Here is a 21396-nt window from a genome sequence, read left to right as displayed (position 1 = left end):
TCAGTGAACAGAAATATATTTCCAAAGGCTGTCATTCAACACGATTTAACGGTTCGAGTAATTCATCAAGATTTGAAAGGCTGAACAAAACACAGCCCAACTCGCCTTGTGATCCAACTCTTTCCATCAGTAACAGTCACACAGGAGCCCGATGTCACAGGTCCCACTGCACACTGGGGAGAGCGAATTGGTATTTTATCTTTTGCTTACTCTCTCGTGTGACGCTTCATAACGAGGCACACTGTGGGAATTGGAATGACATAAAAATGTGGAGAAAGCATCGTGCTCGTGGCGAGGGATATTATACGTTGCCTCACGGCAGCTCCTCAATGAAGTTTCCATCCATGTTTGCTGAAGGAATATCCTTCCGATCCCGACTTTTTCGCTGTCATCAGCAACACATGAGACACCCTTCTGCCACATCTTAAAGACACTGTTTAGCGGTTAATGTGTTGAGCGTGACGACCAACTAACTGCCAGTTTCGAGATTTCCAGACGAATAGCTGTTCTTCTGAAAAAACTCAGTATTTGCGTCAATTAGGTGTGAAGCGCATTATCAATTCGTGTGAAGCGATGTGTTGATCGGTTGAATGCAGTGCGTCAAAGTAAGCTGGTATGATTTCTTGCAACAAGGTTGGCTGACGTGAATATTGACAAAACATTGAAGCGAATGAGAGGAATGATCACAGTTGACATCCAGCTGACCGGTCGTCCGTATGTGTTTCGCTGTCGAGCGATCAAGGTTTGCTCAAATGTCACCGACCGATTTGTGGCACAGAAGTGTGAAAAGATGGACAATTGGTCAGGATGGGAGGCAGACTTTTTTCCAGTTGAAAAATTGTCAACGGCATCGTGAGTGTACAGAAGTACGCGAAGCGACTCAGGCTGTTCGAAAAAGCCATTGCCACTGAGCATCACGTAAACCGGGCTCCACAGACAGAGGTCACGGCATTTGGACAGTACGAGGACTGAACCCTCAGTTGCAGCGTTATTAGCAACATGCTCCAGCCGTATAAACTAACCGGCCCCAGCTCATCTTAAATTTTGGATCAATGATTGCGGGAGTTGCATCTTCAGTGAACTGAAAGGTATTCTCGAAGGGCTCAATTCAAATTTGTCCATTGGTGATTCAGAAACGGCAAATGTCACCACCATGTGGGAGAGCCGGGATTGGATTCCGAATCCGCACATACTCGAATATATCTGCATTAGTTTTGCGCATTCAAGAGCTCGTTTTCCTAAGGCGCCTTGAAGGCAGCTTTCTTGGGATGTAAAGTTTGTGTTTCATCCAGTTCTGAGTGTATGGACAGATATAGAATGCTTGCAAATGTTTGTTTCAATCCACTCATGTGCTGTATCCGAATGAAAAGGACGTTAGACGACAGATGAAATTGAGCCGACATGGGGAAAGAAGACAGACGCATGACATGAGCAGAGAAATTAATCGCATTCGTATCCATCACAAGAGGTCAGCATCACTTCAAGGAGGCCGGCGAGAAGAATAATTGAGTGGGTATCAGTATGATTTCTGAAGCGTTTGACCGTGTAGTCATGGCCGAGTGGTTAAGGCGACGGACTAGAAATCCATTGGGGTTTCCCCGCGCAGGTTCGAAATCCTGCTGACTACGCATTTCTCATTTCCGTTTCACTGCGACTTGCTGGAAAGGATGGCATCTTCAATCATTTTTCCCTGTGGAATGGTTACAGATCCCACCAATTTGCGTGAAGTTGATGCCGTTCCGCCTGTCCTCTCCAGATGTTTTCTCAACAAATTTGCACCTGACAACTTCAGTTATTGACCAGCGCGGAGAGCGAGTATTTTGACTGTTTACTCTGTCGAAATCCCGTATCGGCTGGAATATCAGATTTGGGACATCTTCGAATTTTCTATGTTCGACGTGGAACTACCCGAACGTCTCCAACACCGCCTCATAACGGACTTATTTTATCATTGTAAAACTCCCAGGCAGTGTCACCTGTTCTCTTCCTAATGTCTGTTCTGAAGAGTGGTGACAAGCCAGCATCAGCCGTAAGGCTCCGTACTGAGCTCAAACTGCAGATGTGACCACCTGAGCATGTTCCCAGTGCTTTTATAAACGATTTCGTAGCCAAATGAAGGACATTATGTCAGCACTCCGTTGTGAATTTAATTAAATGAAGCTCAATCTTTCTCGGAACCTTCCACATTCGCCCTTTCGGTTTGTGGCACAGAAGTTTGAAAAGATGGGCAATTTGTCAGAACGGTTGGAAGAAATTTTTCCAGTTTAAAGGTTGCTCAGGAGAGAGAAAGCTGCACTTTGCCGGTGTGGAAGAACGCGAAGCGGATTGGCCTGTGCCGACGAAAAGACGACAGGTTCTGCCCACACGGGGAATCGCATGTGGCCAGCACCGGGATTGAACCCGCGACCTTGGCGTTATTAGCACCACGCTCTAACCACCTGAGCTAACCGGCCGACGTCGCAAACGAAGCCCACGATGAGCAACTGCGTTTTTCTATTGAGTTGCATCATTAAGTGCAGAAGTTTAAATTTTTCACTGCTGACTGATCGCGCATCTTCAACCTGATGGAATGGCATGTTCGTTTTAAATGACATTCATGGGATTTGGCTGGGGCAATCACAACGTGCATTTGATGTTCAACCCCCCCCCCCCCCCCGGTTTTATTTGAAATATTTTTTTCTGCTAAAATAGTAAAATATGTTGCGAAATTCAGTCGGAATATTGTCAACATGTTGCCATTTTGCCGACTGGATGCATTTGCCTTTTGTGAAATATTTGCTCCATCTGGAAGTCTGGCAGCCAGGGCTGCAAAATGGGGGCGTGTGTTCAAGCGCAGAATGAACCGGAATCCGTTCAATTTAATTTTTGCATCAATGATTCTGTGAGTTGCACCTTCAGTGAACAGAAATATATTTCCAAAGGCTGTCATTCAACACGATTTAACGGTTCGAGTAATTCATCAAGATTTGAAAGGCTGAACAAAACACAGCCCAACTCGCCTTGTGATCCAACTCTTTCCATCAGTAACAGTCACACAGCAGCCCGATGTCACAGGTCCCACTGCACACTGGGGAGAGCGAATTGGTATTTTATCTTTTGCTTACTCTCTCGTGCGACGCTTCATAACGAGGCACACTGTGGGAATTGGAATGACATAAAAATGTGGAGAAAGCATCGTGCTCGTTGCGAGGGATATTAGACGTTGCCTCACGGCAGCTCCTCAATGAAGTTTCCATCCATGTTTGCTGAAGGAATATCCTTCCGATCCCGACTTTTTCGCTGTCATCAGCAACACATGAGACACCCTTCTGCCACATCTTAAAGACACTGTTTAGCGGTTAATGTGTTGAGCGTGACGACCAACTAACTGCCAGTTTCGAGATTTCCAGACGAATAGCTGTTCTTCTGAAAAAACTCAGTATTTGCGTCAATTAGGTGTGAAGCGCATTATCAATTCGTGTGAGGCGATGTGTTGATCGGTTGAATGCAGTGCGTCAAAGTAAGCTGGTATGATTTCTTGCAACAAGGTTGGCTGACGTGAATATTGACAAAACATTGAAGCGAATGAGAGGAATGATCACAGTTGACATCCAGCTGACCGGTCGTCCGTATGTGTTTCGCTGTAGAGCGATCAAGGTTTGCTCAAATGTCACCGACCGATTTGTGGCACAGAAGTGTGAAAAGATGGACAATTGGTCAGGATGGGAGGCAGACTTTTTTCCAGTTGAAAAATTGTCAACGGCATCGTGAGTGTACAGAAGTACGCGAAGCGACTCAGGCTGTTCGAAAAAGCCATTGCCACTGAGCATCACGTAAACCGGGCTCCACAGACAGAGGTCACGGCATTTGGACAGTACGAGGACTGAACCCTCAGTTGCAGCGTTATTAGCAACATGCTCCAGCCGTATAAACTAACCGGCCCCAGCTCATCTTAAATTTTGGATCAATGATTGCGGGAGTTGCATCTTCAGTGAACTGAAAGGTATTCTCGAAGGGCTCAATTCAAATTTGTCCATTGGTGATTCAGAAACGGCAAATGTCACCACCATGTGGGAGAGCCGGGATTGGATTCCGAATCCGCACATACTCGAATATATCTGCATTAGTTTTGCGCATTCAAGAGCTCGTTTCCCGAAGGCGCCTTGAAGGCAGCTTTTTTGGGATGTAAAGTTTGTGTTTCATCCAGTTCTGAGTGTATGGACAGATATAGAATGCTTGCAAATGTTTGTTTCAATCCACTCATGTGCTGTATCCGAATGAAAAGGACGTTAGACGACAGATGAAATTGAGCCGACATGGGGAAAGAAGACAGACGCATGACATGAGCAGAGAAATTAATCGCATTCGTATCCATCACAAGAGGTCAGCATCACTTCAAGGAGGCCGGCGAGAAGAATAATTGAGTGGGTATCAGTATGATTTCTGAAGCGTTTGACCGTGTAGTCATGGCCGAGTGGTTAAGGCGACGGACTAGAAATCCATTGGGGTTTCCCCGCGCAGGTTCGAAATCCTGCTGACTACGCATTTCTCATTTCCGTTTCACTGCGACTTGCTGGAAAGGATGGCATCTTCAATCATTTTTCCCTGTGGAATGGTTACAGATCCCACCAATTTGCGTGAAGTTGATGCCGTTCCGCCTGTCCTCTCCAGATGTTTCCTCAACAAATTTGCACCTGACAACTTCAGTTATTGACCAGCGCAGAGAGCGAGTATTTTGACTGTTTACTCTGTCGAAATCCCGTATCGGCTGGAATATCAGATTTGGGACATCTTCGAATTTTCTATGTTCGACGTGGAACTACCCGAACGTCTCCAACACCGCCTCATAACGGACTTATTTTATCATTGTAAACCTCCCAGGCAGTGTCACCTGTTCTCTTCCTAATGTCTGTTCTGAAGAGTGGTGACAAGCCAGCATCAGCCGTAAGGCTCCGTACTGAGCTCAAACTGCAGATGTGACCACCTGAGCATGTTCCCAGTGCTTTTATAAACGATTTCGTAGCCAAATGAAGGACATTATGTCAGCACTCCGTTGTGAATTTAATTAAATGAAGCTCAATCTTTCTCCGCCAGTCGACTCTTTGCAATGAAAACTCCTTTCCCGTCTCGGAACCTTCCACATTCGCCCTTTCGGTTTGTGGCACAGAAGTTTGAAAAGATGGGCAATTTGTCAGAACGGTTGGAAGAAATTGTTCCAGTTGAAAGGTTGCTCAGGAGAGAGAAAGCTGCACTTTGCCGGTGTGGAAGAACGCGAAGCGGATTGGCCTGTGCCGACGAAAAGACGACAGGTTCTGCCCACACGGGGAATAGCATGTGGCCAGCACCGGGATTGAACCCGCGACCTTGGCGTTATTAGCACCACGCTCTAACCACCTGAGCTAACCGGCCGACGTCGCAAACGAAGCCCACGATGAGCAACTGCGTTTTTCTATTGAGTTGCATCATTAAGTGCAGAAGTTTAAATTTTTCACTGCTGACTGATCGCGCATCTTCAACCTGATGGAATGGCATGTTCGTTTTAAATGACTTTCATGGGATTTGGCTGGGGCAATCACAACGTGCATTTGATGTTCAACCCCCCCCCCCCCCCCCGGTTTTATTTGAAATATTTTTTTCTGCTAAAATAGTAAAATATGTTGCGAAATTCAGTCGGAATATTGTCAACATGTTGCCATTTTGCCGACTGGATGCATTTGCCTTTTGTGGAATATTTGCTCCATCTGGAAGTCTGGCAGCCAGGGCTGCAAAATGGGGGCGTGTGTTCAAGCGCAGAATTAACCGGAATCCGTTCAGTTTAATTTTTGCATCAATGATTCTGTGAGTTGCACCTTCAGTGAACAGAAATATATTTCCAAAGGCTGTCATTCAACACGATTTAACGGTTCGAGTAATTCATCAAGATTTGAAAGGCTGAACAAAACACAGCCCAACTCGCCTTGTGATCCAACTCTTTCCATCAGTAACAGTCAAACAGCAGCCCGATGTCACAGGTCCCACTTCACACTGGGGAGAGCGAATTGGTATTTTATCTTTTGCTTACTCTCTCGTGCGACGCTTCATAACGAGGCACACTGTGGGAATTGGAATGACATAAAAATGTGGAGAAAGCATCGTGCTCGTTGCGAGGGATATTATACGTTGCCTCACGGCGGCTCCTCAATGAAGTTTCCATCCATGTTTGCTGGAGGAATATCCTTCCGATCCCGACTTTTTCGCTGTCATCAGCAACACATTAGACACCCTTCTGCCAGATCTTAAAGACAATGTTTAGCGGTTAATGTGTTGAGCGTGACGACCAACTAACTGCCAGTTTCGAGATTTCCAGACGAATAGCTGTTCTTCTGAAAAAACTCAGTGTTTGCGTAAATTAGGTGTGAAGCGCATTATCAATTCGTGTGAAGCGATGTGTTGATCGGTTGAATGCAGTGCGTCAAAGTAAGCTGGTATGATTTCTTGCAACAAGGTTGGCTGACGTGAATATTGACAAAACATTGAAGCGAATGAGAGGAATGATCACAGTTGACATCCAGCTGACCGGTCGTCCGTATGTGTTTCGCTGTAGAGCGATCAAGGTTTGCTCAAATGTCACCGACCGATTTGTGGCACAGAAGTGTGAAAAGATGGACAATTGGTCAGGATGGGAGGCAGACTTTTTCCCAGTTGAAAAATTGTCAACGGCATTGTGAGTGTACAGAAGTACGCGAAGCGACTCAGGCTGTTCGAAAAAGACATTGCCATTGAGCATAACGTAAACCGGGCTCCACAGACAGAGGAAACCGCATTCGGACAGTACGAGGATTGAACCCTCAGTCGCAGCGTTATTAGCAACATGCTCCAGCCGTATAAACTAACCGGCCCCAGTTCATCTTAAATTTTGGATCAATGATTGCGGGAGTTGCATCTTCAGTGAACTGAAAGATATTCTCGAAGGGCTCAATTCAAATTTGTCCACTGGTGATTCAGAAACGGCAAATGTCACCACCATGTGGGAGAGCCGGATTGGATTCCGAATCCGCACATACTCGAATATATCTGCATTCGTTTTGCGCATTCAAGAGCTCGTTTTCCTAAGGCGCCTTGAAGGCAGCTTTTTTGGGATGTAAAGTTTTTGTTTCATCCAGTTCTGAGTGTATGGACAGATATAGAATGCTTGCAAATGTTTGTTTCAATCCACTCATGTACTGTATCCGAATGAAAAGGACGTTAGACGACAGATGAAATTGAGCCGACATGGGGAAAGAAGACAGACGCATGACATGAGCAGAGAAATTAATCGCATTCGTATCCATCACAAGAGGTCAGCATCACTTCAAGGAGGCCGGCTATAAGAATTATTGAGTGGGTATCAGTATGATTTCTGACGCGTTTGACCGTGTAGTCATGGCCGAGTGGTTAAGGCGATGGACTAGAAATCCATTGGGGTTTCCCCGCGCAGGTTCGAATCCTGCTGACTACGCATTGCTCACTTCCCTTTCACTGCGACTCGCTGGAAAGGATGGCATCTTCAATAATTTGGCCACATAGGCAATGGCCGAGTGGTATTATCACTAGATTATTAATCCAGGAACTCAACTCATGTTCTGGGGACGCAGTTTCAAATCCTGCCACGGCAGCTGGTGAAATTTGAACTCAATTAAAAAAAACATGGAATTAAGAATCGACTCATGACCGTTGTCGATTGTCGGAAAAATCGATCCATCACAAGAGGTCAGCATCACTTCAAGGAGGCCGCCGATAAGAATTATTGACTGGGTATCAGTCTGGTTTCTGACGCATTTGACCGTGTCGTCATGGCCGAGTGGTTAAGGCGATGGACTAGAACTCAATTGGGGTTTCCCCGCGCAGGTTCGAATCCTGCTGACTACGCATTGCTCACTTCCCTTTCACTACGACTCGCTGGAAAGGATGGCATCTTCAATCATTTTTCCCTGTGGAATGGTTACATATCCCACCAATTTGCGTGAAGTTGATGCCGGTCCGCCTGTCCTCTCCAGAGGTTTTCTCAACAAATTTGCACCTGACAACTTCAGTTACTGACCTGCGCGGAGAGGGAGTATTTTGACTTTTTATTCTGTCGAAATCCCGTATCAGCTGGAATATCAGAGTTGGGACATCTTCCAATTTTCTATGTTCGACGTGGAACTACCCGAACGTCTCCAACACCGCCTCATAACGGACTTATTTTATCATTGTAAACCTCCCAGGCAGTGTCACCTGACCTCTTCCTAATGTCTTTTCTGAAGAGTGGTGACCAGCCAGCATCAGCCGTACGGGTCCGTACTGAGGTCAAACTGCAGATGTGACCACCTGAGCATGTTCCCAGTGATTTTATAAACGATTTCGTAGCCAAATGAAGGACATTATGTCAGCGCTCCGCTGTGAATTTAATTAGATGACGCTCAATCTTTCTCCGGACGGTCCACTCTTTGCAATGAAAACTCCTTTCCCGTCTCGTAACCTTCCACATTCGCCTTTTCGGTTTTGTGGCACAGAAGTTTGAAAAGATGGGCAATTTGTCAGAACGGTTGGAAGAAATTTTCCCAGTTTAAAAGTTGTCAAGGAGAAAACAAAAAGCTGCACTTTGCCGGTGTGGAAGAACGCGAAGCGGATCAGCCTCTGCCGACGAAATGACGACAGGTCCTGCCCACACGGGCAATCGCATGTGGCCAGTACGGGGATTGAACACGCGACCTTGGCGTTATTAGCACCACGCTCTAACCACCTGAGCTAACCAGCCGACGTCAAAAACGCAGCCCACGATGAGCAACTGCGTTTTTCAATTGAGTTGCATCATTAAGTGCAGAAGTTTTAATTTTTCACTGCTGACTGATCGCGCATCTTCAACCTGATGGAATGGCTTTTTCGTTTTAAATGACTTTCATGGGATTTGGCTGGGGCAATCACAACGTGCATTTGATGTTCACCCCCCCCCCCCTCGCCCCCCCACACCCCCTGGTTTTATTTGAAATATTTTGTTCTGCTAAAATCGTAAAATATGTTGCGAAATTCATTCGGAATATTGTCAACATGTTGCCATTTTGCAGACTGGATGCATTTGCCATTTCTGGAATATTTGCTCCATCTGGAAATCTGGCAGCCCGGGCTGCAAAATGGGGGCGTGTGTTCAAGCGCAGAATTAACCGGAATCCGTTCAATTTGATTTTTGCATCAATGATTCTGTGAGTTGCACCTTCAGTGAACAGAAATATATTTCCAACGGCTGTCATTCAACACGATTTAACGGTTCGAGTAATTCATCAAGATTTGAAAGGCTGAACAAAACACAGCCCAACTGCCCTTGTGATCCAACTCTTTCTATCAGTAACAGTCACACAGCAGCCCCATGTGACAGGTCCCGCTTCACACTGGGGAGAGCGAATTGGTATTTTATCTTTTGCTTACTCTCTCGTGCGACGCTTCATAACGAGGCACACTGTGGGAATTGGAATGACATAAAAATGTGGAGAAAGCATCGTGCGCGTTGCGAGGGATATTATACGTTGCATCACGGCGGCTCCTCAATGAAGTTTCCATCCATGCTTGCTGAAGGAATTTCCTTCCGATCCCGACATTTTCGCTGTCATCAGCAACACATTAGACACCCTTCTGCCACATCTTAAAGACAATGTTTAGCGGTTAATGTGTTGAGCGTGACGACCAACTAACCGCCAGTTTCGAGATTTCCAGCCGAATGGCTGTTCTTCTGAAAAAACGCAGTATTTGCGTAAATTAGGTGTGAAGCGCATTATCAATTGGTGTGAAGCGATGTGTAAAATCGGTTGAATGCAGTGCGCCAAAGTAATCTGGTATGATTTCTTGCAACAAGGTTGGCTGACGTGAATATTGACGAAACATTGAAGCGAATGAGAGGAATGATCACAGTTGACATCCAGCTGACCGGTCGTCCGTCTGTGTTTCGCTGCAGAGCGGTCAAGGTTTGCTCAAATGTCACCGACCGATTTGTGGCACAGAAGTGTGAAAAGATGGACAATTTGTCAGGATGGGAGGCAGACATTTTCCCAGTTGAAAAATTGTCAACGGCATTGTGAGTGTACAGAAGTACGCGAAGCGACTCAGGTTGTTCGAAAAAGCCATTGCCATTGAGCATAACGTAAACCGGGCTCCACAGACAGAGGAAACCGCATTTGGACAGTACGAGGATTGAACCCTCAGTCGCAGCGTTATTAGTAACATGCTCCAGCCGTATAAAATAACCGGTCCCAGTTCATCTTAAATTTTGGATCAATGATTGCGGGAGTTGCATCTTCAGTGAACAGAAAGATATTCTCGAAGGGCTCAATTCAAATTTGTCCACTGGTGATTCAGAAACGGCAAATGTCACCACCATGTGGGAGAGCCGGATTGGATTCCGAATCCGCACATACTCTAATATATCTGCATTAGTTTTGCGCATTCAAGAGCTCGTTTTCCTAAGGCGCCTTGAAGGGGTGTAAAGTTTGTGTTCCATCCAGTTCTGAGTGCATGGACAGATAGAGAATGCATGCAAATGTTTGTTTCAATCCACCCATGTGCTGTATCCGAATGAAAAGGACGTTAGACGACAGATGAGATTGAGCCGACATGGGGAAAGAAGACAGACGCATGACATCAGCAGAGAAATTAATCGCATTTGTATCCATCACAAGAGGTCAGCATCACTTCAAGGAGGCCGGCTATAAGAATTATTGAGTGGGTATCAGTATGATTTCTGACGCGTTTGACCGTGTAGTCATGGCCGAGTGGTTAAGGGGACGGACTTGAAATCCATCGGGGTTTCCCCGCGCAGGTCCGAATCCTGCTGACTGCGCCTTTCTCATTTCCGTTTCACTACGACTCGCTGGAAAGGATGGCATCTTCAATCATTTTTCCCTGTGGAATGGTTCCATATCCCACCAATTTGCGTGAAGTTGATGCCGGTCCTCTCCAGATGTTTTCTCATCAAATTTGCACCTGACAACTTCAGTTATTCACCTGCGCGGAGAGGGAGTATTTTGACTGTTTACTCTGTCGAAATCCCGTATCAGCTGGAATATCAGAGTTGGGACATCTTCCAATTTTCTATGTTCGACGTGGAACGACCCGAACGTCTCCAAAACCGCCTCATAACGGACTTATTTTATCATTGTAAACCTCCCAGGCAGTGTCACCTGTCCTCTTCCTAATGTCTTTTCTGAAGAGTGGTGACCAGCCAGCATCAGCCGTAAGGCTCCGTACTGTGGTCAAACTGCAGATGTGACCACCTGAGCATGATCCCAGTGCTTTTATAAACGATTTCGTAGCCAAATGAAGAACATTATGTCAGCACTCCTTTGTGAACTTAATTAGATGAAGCTCAATCTTTCTCCGCCTGTCCACTCTTTGCAATGAAAACTCCTTTCCCGTCTCGTAACCTTCCACATTCGCCCTTTCGGTTTGTGGCACAGAAGTTTGAAAAGATGGGCAATTTGTCAGAACGGTTGGAAGAAATTTTCCCAGTTTAAAAGTTCTCAAGGAGAAAAAAAAGCTGCACTTTGCCGGTGTGGAAGAACGCGAAGCGGATCAGCCTCTGCCGACGAAAAGATGTGCCCACACGGGTAATCGTGTGTGGCATGTACGGGGATTGAACCCGCGACCTTGGCGTTCTTCGCACCACGATCTAACCACCTGAGCTAACCGGCCGACGTCGCAATCGAAGCCCACGATGAGCAACTGCGTTTTTCTATTGAGTTGCATCATTAAGTGCAGAAGTTTAAATTTTTCACTGCTGACTGATCGCGCATCTTCAACCTGATGGAATGGCATTTTCGTTTTAAATGACTTTCATGGGATTTGACTGGGGCAATCACAACGTGCATTTGATGTTCACCCCCCCCCCCCCCCCCGCCCCCCGGTTTTATTTGAAATATTTGTTTCTGCTAAAATAGTAAAATATGTTGCGAAATTCAGTCGGAATATTGTCAACATGTTGCCATTTTGCAGACTGGATGCATTTGCCATTTGTGGAATATTTGCTCCATCTGGAAGTCTGGCAGCCCGGGCTGCAAAATGGGGGCGTGTGTTCAAGCGCAGAATTAACCGGAATCCGTTCAATTTGATTTTTGCATTAATGATTCTGTGAGTTGCACCTTCAGTGAACAGAAATATATTTCCAAAGGCTGTCATTCAACACGATTTAACGGTTCGAGTAATTCATCAAGATTTGAAAGGCTGAACAAAACACAGCCCAACTGCCTTTGTGATCCAACTCTTTCTATCAGTAACAGTCACACAGCAGCCCCATGTCACAGGTCCCGCTTCACACTGGGAGTGCGAATTGGTATTTTATCTTTTGCTTACTCTCTCGTGCGACGCTTCATAACGAGGCACACTGTGGGAATTGGAATGACATAAAAATGTGGAGAAAGCATCGTGCTCGTTGCGAGGGATACTATACGTTGCCTCACGGCGGCTCCTCAATGAAGTTTCCATCCATGCTTGCTGAAGGAATTTCCTTCCGATCCCGACATTTTCGCTGTCATCAGCAACACATTAGACACCCTTCTGCCACATCTTAAAGACAATGTTTAGCGGTTAATGTGTTGAGCGTGACGGCCAACTAACTGCCAGTTTCGAGGTTTCCAGACGAATAGCTGTTCTTCTGAAAAAACTCAGTATTTGCGGACAGTAGGTGTGAAGCGCATTATCAATTGGTGTGAAGCGATGTTTTGATCGGTTGAATGCAGTGCGTCAAAGTAAGCTGGTATGATTTCTTGCAACAAGGTTGGCTGACGTGAATATTGACAAAATATTGAAGCGAATGAGAGGAATGATCACAGTTGACATCCAGCTGACCGGTCGTCCGTATGTGTTTCGCTGTAGAGCGGTCAAGGTTTGCTCAAATGTCACCGACCGATTTGTGGCACAGAAGTGTGAAAAGATGGACAATTTGTCAGGATGGGAGGCAGACTTTTTCCCAGTTGAAAAATTATCAACGGCATCGTGAGTGTCCGCGAAGCGACTCAGGCTGTTCGAAAAAGCCATTGCCATTGAGCATAACGTAAACCGGGCTCCACAGACAGAGGTAACCGCATTTGGACAGTACGAGGATTGAACCCTCAGTCGCAGCGTTATTAGCAACATGCTCCAGTCGTATTAACTAACCGGCCCCAGTTCATCTTAAATTTTGGATCAATGATTGCGGGAGTTGCATCTTCAGTGAACAGAAAGATATTCTCGAAGGGCTCAATTCAAATTTGTCCACTGGTGATTCAGAAACGGCAAATGTCACCACCATGTGGGAGAGCCGGATTGGATTCCGAATCCGCACATACTCTACTATATCTGCATTTGTTTTGCGCATTCAATAGCTCGTTTTCCTAAGGCGCCTTGAAGGGAGCTATTTTGGGATGTAAAGTTTGTGTTCCATCCAGTTCTGAGTGTATGGACATATATAGAATGCTTGCAAATGTTTGTTTCAATCCACCCATGTGCTGTATCCGAATGAAAAGGACGTTAGACGACAGATGAAATTGAGCCGACATGGGGAAAGAAGACAGACGCATGACATCAGCAGAGAAATTAATCGCACTTGTATCCATCACAAGAGGTCAGCATCACTTCAAGGAGGCCGGCTATAACAACTATTGAGTGGGTATCAGTATGATTTCTGACGCTCTTGAACGCGTAGTCATGGCCGAGTGTTAAGGCGATGGACTAGAAATCAATTGGGGTTCCTCCGCGCAGGTTCGAATCCTGCTCACTACGCATTTCTCATTTCCGTTTCACTACGACTCGCTGGAAAGGATGGCATCTTCAATCATTTTTCCCTGTGGAATGGTTACAGATCCCACCAATTTGCATGAAGTTGATGCCGGTTCGCCTGTCCTCTCCAGATGTTTTCTCATCAGATTTGCACCTGACAACTTCAGTTATTCACCTGCGCGGAGAGGGAATATTTTGACTGTTTACTCTGTCGAAATCCCGTATCAGCTGGAATATCAGAGTTGGGACATCTTCCAATTTTCTATGTTCGACGTGGAACAACCCGAACGTCTCCAACACCGCCTCATAACGGACTTTTTTTATCATTGTAAACCTCCCAGGCAGTGTCACCTGTCCTCTTCCTAATGTCTTTTCTGAAGAGTGGTGACCAGCCAGCATCAGCCGTAAGGCTCCGTACTGAGGTCAAACTGCAGATGTGACCACCTGAGCATGATCCCAGTGCTTTTATAAACGATTTCGTAGCCAAATGAAGGACATTATGTCAGCACTCCGTTGTGAATTTAATTCGATGAAGCTCAGTCTTTCTCCGAAGGTCCACTCTTTGCAATGAAAACATTCCCGTCTCGTAACCTTCCACATTCGCCCTTTCGGTTTGTGGCACAGAAGTTTGAAAAGATGGACAATTTGTCAGAACGGTTGGAAGAAATTTTCCCAGTTTAAAAGTTCTCAAGGAGAAAAAAAAGCTGCACTTTGCCGGTGTGGAAGAACGCGAAGCGGATCATCGTCTGCCGACGAAAAGACGACAGGTTCTGCCCACACGAGTAATCGCATGTGGCCAGTACGGGGATTGAACCCGGGACCTTGGCGTTATTAGCACCACGCTCTAACCACCTGAGCTAACCGGCCGACGTCGGAAACGATGCCCACGATGAGCAACTGTGTTTTTCTATTGATTTGCATCATTAAGTGCAGAAGTTTAAATTTTTCACTGCTGACTGATCGCGCATCGTTAACCTGATGGAATGGCATCTTCGTTTTAAATGACTTTCATGGGATTTGGCTGGGGCAATCACAACGTGCATTTGATGTTCACCCCCCCCCCCCCCCCCCCCGGTTTTATTTGACATATTTTTTTCAGCTAAAATAGTAAAATATGTTGCGAAATTCAGTCGGAATATTGTCAACATGTTGCCATTTTGCAGACTGGATGCATTTGCCATTTGTGGAATATTTGCTCCATCTGGAAGTCTGGCAGCCAGGGCTGCAAAATGGGGGCGTGTGTTTAAGCGCAGAATTAACCGGAATCCGTTCAATTTAATTTTTGCATCAATGATTCTGTGAGTTGCACCTTCAGTGAACAGAAATATATTTCCAACGGCTGTCATTCAACACGATTTAACGGTTCGAGTAATTCATCAAGATTTGAAAGGCTGAACAAAACACAGCCCAACTGCCCTTGTGATCCAACTCTTTCTATCAGTAACAGTCACACAGCAGCCACATGTAACAGGTCCCGCTTCACACTGGGGAGAGCGAATTGGTATTTTATCTTTTGCTGACTCTCTCGTGCGAAGCTTCATAACGAGGCACACTGTAGGAATTGGAATGACATAAAAATGTGGAGAAAGCATCGTGCTCGTTGCGAGGGATATTATACGTTGCCTCACGGCGGCTCCTCAATGAAGTTTCCATCCATGCTTGCTGAAGGAATTTCCTTCCGATCCCGACTTTTTCGCTGTCATCAGCAACACATTAGACACCCTTCTGCCACATCTTAAAGACAATGTTTAGCGGTTAATGTGTTGAGCGTGACGACCAACTAACCGCCAGTTTCGAGATTTCCAGACGAATGGCTGTTCTTCTGAAAAAACTCAGTATTTGCGTAAATTAGGTGTGAAGCGCATTATCAATTCGTGTGAAGCGATGTGTTGATCGGTTGAATGCAGTGCGTCAAAGTAAGCTGGTATGATTTCTTGCAACAAGGTTGGCTGACGTGAATATTGACGAAACATTGAAGCGAATGAGAGGAATGATCACAGTTGACATCCAGCTGACCGGTCGTCCGTATGTGTTTCGCTGTAGAGCGGTCAAGGTTTGCTCAAATGTCACCGACCGATTTTTGGCACAGAAGTGTGAAAAGATGAACAGTTTGTCAGGATGGGAGGCAGACTTTTTCCCAGTTGAAAAATTGTCAACGGCATCGTGAGTGTACAGAAGTACGCGAAGCGACTCAGGCTGTTCGAAAAAGCCATTGCCACTGAGCATAACGTAATCCGGGCTCCACACACAGAGGTAACCGCATTTGGACAGTACGAGGATTGAACCCTCAGTCGCAGCGTTATTAGCAACACGCTCCAGCCGCATAAACTAACCGGACCCAGTTCATCTTAAATTTTAGATAAATGATTGCGGGTGTTGCATCTTCAGTGAATAGAAAGATATTCTCGAAGGGCTCAATTCAAATTTGTCCACTGGTGATTCAGAAACGGCAAATGTCACCACCATGTGGGAGAGCCGAATTGGATTCCGAATCCGCACATACTCGAATATATCTGCATTAGTTTTGCGCATTCAAGAGCTCGTTTCCCGAAGGCGCCTTGAAGGGAGCTATTTTGGGATGTAAAGTTTGTGTTCCATCCAGTTCTGAGTGTATGGACAGATATAGAATGCTTGCAATTGTTTGTTTCAATCCACCCATGTGCTGTATCCGAATGAAAAGGACGTTAGACGACAGATGAAATTGAGCCGACATGGGGAAAGAAGACAGACGCATGACATCAGCAGAGAAATTAATCGCATTCGTATCCATCACAAGAGGTCAGCATCACGTCAAAAAGGCCGGCTATAAGAAGTATTGAGTGGGTATCAGTATGGTTCCTGACGCATTTGACCGTGTAGTCATGGCCGAGTGGTTAAGGCGATGGACTAGAAGTCCATTGGGGTTTCCTCGCGCAGGTTCGAATTCTGCTGACTACGCGTTTCTCACTTCCGTTTCACGACGACTCGCTGGAAAGGATAGCATCTTCAATCATTTTACCCTGTGGAATGGTTACATATCCCACCAATTTGCGTGGAGTTGATGCCGGTCCGCCTGTCCTCTCCAGATGTTTTCTCAACAAATTTGCACCTGACAACTTCAGGTATTGACCTGCGCGGAGAGGGAGTATTTTGACTGTTTACTCTGTCGAAATCCCGTATCAGCTGGAATATCAGAGTTGGGACATCTTCCAATTTTCTATGTTCGACGTGGAACTACCCGAACGTCTGCAACACCGCCTCATAACGGACTTATTTTATCATTGTAAACCTCCCAGGCAGTGTCACCTGTCCTCTTCCTACTGTCTTTTCTGAAGAGTGATGACCAGGCAGCATCAGCCGTCAGGCTCCGTACTGAGGTCAAACTGCAGATGTGACCACCTGAGCATGATCCCAGTGCTTTTATAAACGATTTCGTTGCCAAATGAAGGACATTATGTCAGCACTCCGTTGTGAATTTAATTAGATGACGCTCAATCTTTCTCCGGACGGTCTACTCTTTGCAATGAAAACTCCTTTCCCGTCTCGTAACCTTCCACATTCGCCCTTTCGGTTTGTGGCACAGAAGTTTGAAAAGATGGGCAATTTGTCAGAACGGTTGGAAGAAATTTTCCCAATTTAAAAGTTGTCAAGGAGAAAAAAAAGCTGGACTTTGCCGATGTGGAAGAACGCGAAGCGGATCAGCCTCTGCCGACGAAACGGCGACAGGTTCTGCCCACACGGGTAATCGCATGTGGCCAGTACGGGGATGGAACCCGCGACCTTGGCGTTATTGGCACCACGCTCTAACCACCTGTACTAACCGGCCGACGTCGCAAACGAAGCCCACGATGAGCAACTGCGTTTTTCTATTGAGCTGCATCATTCAGTGCAGAAGTTCAAATTCTTCACTGCTGACTGATCGCGCATCTTCAAGCTGATGGAATGGCATTTTCGTTTTAAATGACTTTCATGGGATTTGGCTGGGGCAATCACAACGTGCATTTGCTGTTCACCCCCCCCCCTGTTTTATTTGAAATATTTTTTTCGGCTAAAATAGTAAAATATGTTGCGAAATTCAGTCGGAATATTGTCAACATGTTGCCATTTTGCTGACTGGATGCATTTGCCATTTGTGGAATATTTGCTCCATCTGGAAGTCTGGCAGCCAGGGCTGCAAAATGGGGGCGTGTGTTCAAGCGCAGAATTAACCGGAATTCGTTCAATTTGATTTTTGCATCAATGATTCTGTGAGTTGCACCTTCAGTGAACAGAAATATATTTCCAAAGGCTGTCATTCAACACGATTTAAAGTTTCGAGTAATTCATCAAGATTTGAAAGGCTGAACAAAACACAGCCCAACTGCCCTTGTGATCCAACTCTTTCTATCAGTAACAGTCACACAGCAGCCCCATGTCACAGGTCCCGCTGCACACTGGGGAGAGCGAATTGGGATTTCATCTTTTGCTAACTCTCTCGTGCGACGCTTCATAACGAGGCACACTGTGGGAATTGGAATGACATAAAATGTGGAGAAAGCATCGTGCTCGTTGCGAGGGATATTATACGTTGCCTCACGGCGGCTCCTCAATGAAGTTTCCATCCATGCTTGCTGAAGGAATTTCCTTCCGATCCCGACTTTTTCGCTGTCATCAGCAACACATTCGACACCCTTCTGCCAAATCTTAAAGACAATGTTGAGCGGTTAATGTGTTGAGCGTGACGACCAACTAACCGCCAGTTTCGAGATTTCCAGCCGAATCGCTGTTCTTCTGAAAAAACTCAGTATTTGCGTAAATTAGGTTTGAAGCGCATTATCAATTCGTGTGAAGCGATGTGTTGATCGGTTGAATGCAGTGCGTCAAAGTAAGCTGGTATGATTTCTTGCAACAAGGTTGGCTGACGTGAATAATGACAAAACATTGAAGCGAATGAGAGGAATGATGACAGTTGACATCCAGCTGACCGGTCGTCCGTCTGTGTTTCGCTGTAGAGCGGTCAAGGTTTGCTCAAATGTCACCGACCGATTTGTGGCACACAAGTGTGAAAAGATGGACAATTTGTCAGGATGGGAGGCAGACTTTTTCCCAGTTGAAAAATTGTCAACGGCATCGTGAGTGTACAGAAGTACGCGAAGCGACTCAGGCTGTTCGAAAAAGCCATTGCCACTGAGCATAACGTAAACCGGGCTCCACAGACAGAGGTAACCGCATTTGGACAGTACGAGGATTGAACCCTCAGTCGCAGCGTTATTAGCAACATGCTCCAACCGTATAAACTAACCGGCCCCAGTTCATCTTAAATTTTGGATCAATGATTGCGGGAGTTGCATCTTCAGTGAACAGAAAGATATTCTCGATGGGCTCAATTCAAATTTGTCCACTGGTGATTCAGAAACGGCAAATGTCACCACCATGTGGGAGAGCCGGATTGGATTCCGAATCCGCACACACTCTAATATATCTGCATTAGTTTTGCGCATTCAAGAGCTCGTTTTCCTAAGGCGCCTTGAAGGGAGCTATTTTGGGATGTAAAGTTTATGTTCCATCCAGTTCTGAGTGTGTGGACAGATATAGAATGCTTGCAATTGTTTGTTTCAATCCACCCATGTGCTGTATCCGAATGAAAAGGACGTTAGACGACAGATGAAATTGAGCCGACATGGGGAAAGAAGACAGACGCATGACATCAGCAGCGAAATTAATCGCATTTGTATCCATCACAAGAGGTCAGCATCACTTCAAGGAGGCCGGCTCTAAGAATTATTGAGTGGGTATCAGTATGATTTCTGGCGCGTTGGACCGTGTAGTCATGGCCGAGTGGTTAAGGCGATGGACTAGAAATCCATTGGGGTTTCCCCGCGCAGGTTCGAATCCTGCTGACTACGCATTTCTCATTTCCGTTTCACTACGACTCGCTGGAAAGGATGACATCTTCAATCATTTTACCCTGTGGAATGGTTCCATATCCCACCAATTTGCGTGAAGTTGATGCCGGTCCGCCTGTCCTCTCCAGATGTTTTCTCAACAAATTTGCACCTGACAACTTCAGTTATTGACCTGCGCGGAGAGGGAGTATTTTGACTGTTTACTCTGTCGAAATCCCGTATCAGCTGGAATATCAGAGTTGGGACATCTTCCAATTTTCTATGTTCGACGTGGAACTACCCGAACGTCTCCAACACCGCCTCATAACGGACTTATTTTATCATTGTAAACCTCCCAGGCAGTGTCACCTGTCCTCTTCCTACTGTCTTTTCTGAAGAGTGATGACCAGGCAGCATCAGCCGTCAGGCTCCGTACTGAGGTCAAACTGCAGATGTGACCACCTGAGCATGATCCCAGTGCTTTTATAAACGATTTCGTAACCAAATGAAGGACATTATGTCAGCACTCCGTTGTGAATTTAATTAGATGACGCTCAATCTTTCTCCGGACGGTCTACTCTTTGCAATGAAAACTCCTTTCCCGTCTCGTAACCTTCCACATTCGCCCTTTCGGTTGGTGGCACAGAAGTTTGAAAAGATGGGCAATTTGTCAGAACGGTTGGAAGAAATTTTCCCAATTTAAAAGTTGTCAAGGAGAAAAAAAAGCTGGACTTTGCCGGTGTGGAAGAACGCGAAGCGGATCAGCCTCTGCCGACGAAAAGGCGACAGGTTCTGCCCACACGGGTAATCGCATGCGGCCAGTACGGGGATTGAACCCGCGACCTTGGCGTTATTAGCACCACGCTCTAACCACCTGAACTAACCGGCCGACGTCGCAAACGAAGCCCACGATGAGCAACTGCGTTTTTCTTTTGAGCTGCATCATTCAGTGCAGAAGTTCAAATTCTTCACTGCTGACTGATCGCGCATCTTCAACCTGATGGAATGGCATTTTCGTTTTAAATGACTTTCATGGGATTTGGCTGGGGCAATCACAACGTGCATTTGATGTTCACCCCCCCCCCCCCTGTTTTATTTGAAATATTTTTTTCGGCTAAAATAGTAAAATATGTTGCGAAATTCAGTCGGAATATTGTCAACATGTTGCCATTTTGCTGACTGGATGCATTTGCCATTTGTGGAATATTTGCTCCATCTGGAAGTCTGGCAGCCAGGGCTGCAAAATGGGGGCGTGTGTTCAAGCGCAGAATTAACCGGAATCCGTTCAATTTGATTTTTGCATCAATGATTCTGTGAGTTGCACCTTCAGTGAACAGAAATATATTTCCAAAGGCTGTCATTCAACACGATTTAACGTTTCGAGTAATTCATCAAGATTTGAAAGGCTGAACAAAACACAGCCCAACTGCCCTTGTGATCCAACTCTTTCTATCAGTAACAGTCACACAGCAGCCCCATGTCACAGGTCCCGCTGCACAGTGGGGAGAGCGAATTGGTATTTTATCTTTTGCTTACTCTCTCGTGCGACGCTTCATAACGAGGCACACTGCGGGAATTGGAATGACATAAAAATGTGGAGAAAGCATCGTGCTCGTTGCGAGGGATATTATACGTTGCCTCACGGCGGCTCCTCAATGAAGTTTCCATCCATGCTTGCTGAAGGAATTTCCTTCCGATCCCGACTTTTTCGCTGTCATCAGCAACACATTAGACACCCTTCTGCCAAATCGTAAAGACAATGTTGAGCGGTTAATGTGTTGAGCGTGACGACCAACTCACCGCCAGTTTCGAGATTTCCAGCCGAATCGCTGTT

At 45.9% G+C, this 21396-nt stretch overlaps 13 non-coding genes across 13 annotated transcripts; 8 read left to right on the top strand and 5 right to left on the bottom strand.

Moving 5' to 3' along the window:
• The first annotated feature begins 1545 nt into the window (after window positions 1-1545).
• On the top strand, window positions 1546-1628 carry trnas-aga (transfer RNA serine (anticodon AGA)). Its single transcript has one exon. It is a non-coding gene; the product is annotated as a tRNA-Ser (tRNA).
• A 751-nt stretch (window positions 1629-2379) lies between these two features.
• trnai-aau (transfer RNA isoleucine (anticodon AAU)) lies at window positions 2380-2453 on the bottom strand. The gene has a single exon. It is a non-coding gene; the product is annotated as a tRNA-Ile (tRNA).
• Window positions 2454-4439: 1986 nt separating this feature from the next.
• Window positions 4440-4522, top strand: trnas-aga (transfer RNA serine (anticodon AGA)). Its single transcript has one exon. It is a non-coding gene; the product is annotated as a tRNA-Ser (tRNA).
• Window positions 4523-5314: 792 nt separating this feature from the next.
• On the bottom strand, window positions 5315-5388 carry trnai-aau (transfer RNA isoleucine (anticodon AAU)). Its single transcript has one exon. It is a non-coding gene; the product is annotated as a tRNA-Ile (tRNA).
• Window positions 5389-7374: 1986 nt separating this feature from the next.
• trnas-aga (transfer RNA serine (anticodon AGA)) lies at window positions 7375-7456 on the top strand. Its single transcript has one exon. It is a non-coding gene; the product is annotated as a tRNA-Ser (tRNA).
• A 328-nt stretch (window positions 7457-7784) lies between these two features.
• trnas-aga (transfer RNA serine (anticodon AGA)) lies at window positions 7785-7866 on the top strand. The gene has a single exon. It is a non-coding gene; the product is annotated as a tRNA-Ser (tRNA).
• A 797-nt stretch (window positions 7867-8663) lies between these two features.
• On the bottom strand, window positions 8664-8737 carry trnai-aau (transfer RNA isoleucine (anticodon AAU)). The gene has a single exon. It is a non-coding gene; the product is annotated as a tRNA-Ile (tRNA).
• A 1988-nt stretch (window positions 8738-10725) lies between these two features.
• On the top strand, window positions 10726-10807 carry trnas-uga (transfer RNA serine (anticodon UGA)). Its single transcript has one exon. It is a non-coding gene; the product is annotated as a tRNA-Ser (tRNA).
• Window positions 10808-13641: 2834 nt separating this feature from the next.
• trnas-aga (transfer RNA serine (anticodon AGA)) lies at window positions 13642-13722 on the top strand. Its single transcript has one exon. It is a non-coding gene; the product is annotated as a tRNA-Ser (tRNA).
• A 790-nt stretch (window positions 13723-14512) lies between these two features.
• trnai-aau (transfer RNA isoleucine (anticodon AAU)) lies at window positions 14513-14586 on the bottom strand. The gene has a single exon. It is a non-coding gene; the product is annotated as a tRNA-Ile (tRNA).
• A 1988-nt stretch (window positions 14587-16574) lies between these two features.
• trnas-aga (transfer RNA serine (anticodon AGA)) lies at window positions 16575-16656 on the top strand. The gene has a single exon. It is a non-coding gene; the product is annotated as a tRNA-Ser (tRNA).
• A 2845-nt stretch (window positions 16657-19501) lies between these two features.
• trnas-aga (transfer RNA serine (anticodon AGA)) lies at window positions 19502-19583 on the top strand. The gene has a single exon. It is a non-coding gene; the product is annotated as a tRNA-Ser (tRNA).
• Window positions 19584-20377: 794 nt separating this feature from the next.
• On the bottom strand, window positions 20378-20451 carry trnai-aau (transfer RNA isoleucine (anticodon AAU)). The gene has a single exon. It is a non-coding gene; the product is annotated as a tRNA-Ile (tRNA).
• Between the last annotated feature and the right edge of the window lie 945 nt (window positions 20452-21396).

This window comes from Mustelus asterias, chromosome 30, assembly GCF_964213995.1.
Source record: "Mustelus asterias chromosome 30, sMusAst1.hap1.1, whole genome shotgun sequence".
In the NCBI taxonomy this organism is placed as follows: domain Eukaryota; kingdom Metazoa; phylum Chordata; class Chondrichthyes; order Carcharhiniformes; family Triakidae; genus Mustelus; species Mustelus asterias.
This window is presented reverse-complemented; position numbering and strand designations above follow the sequence as displayed.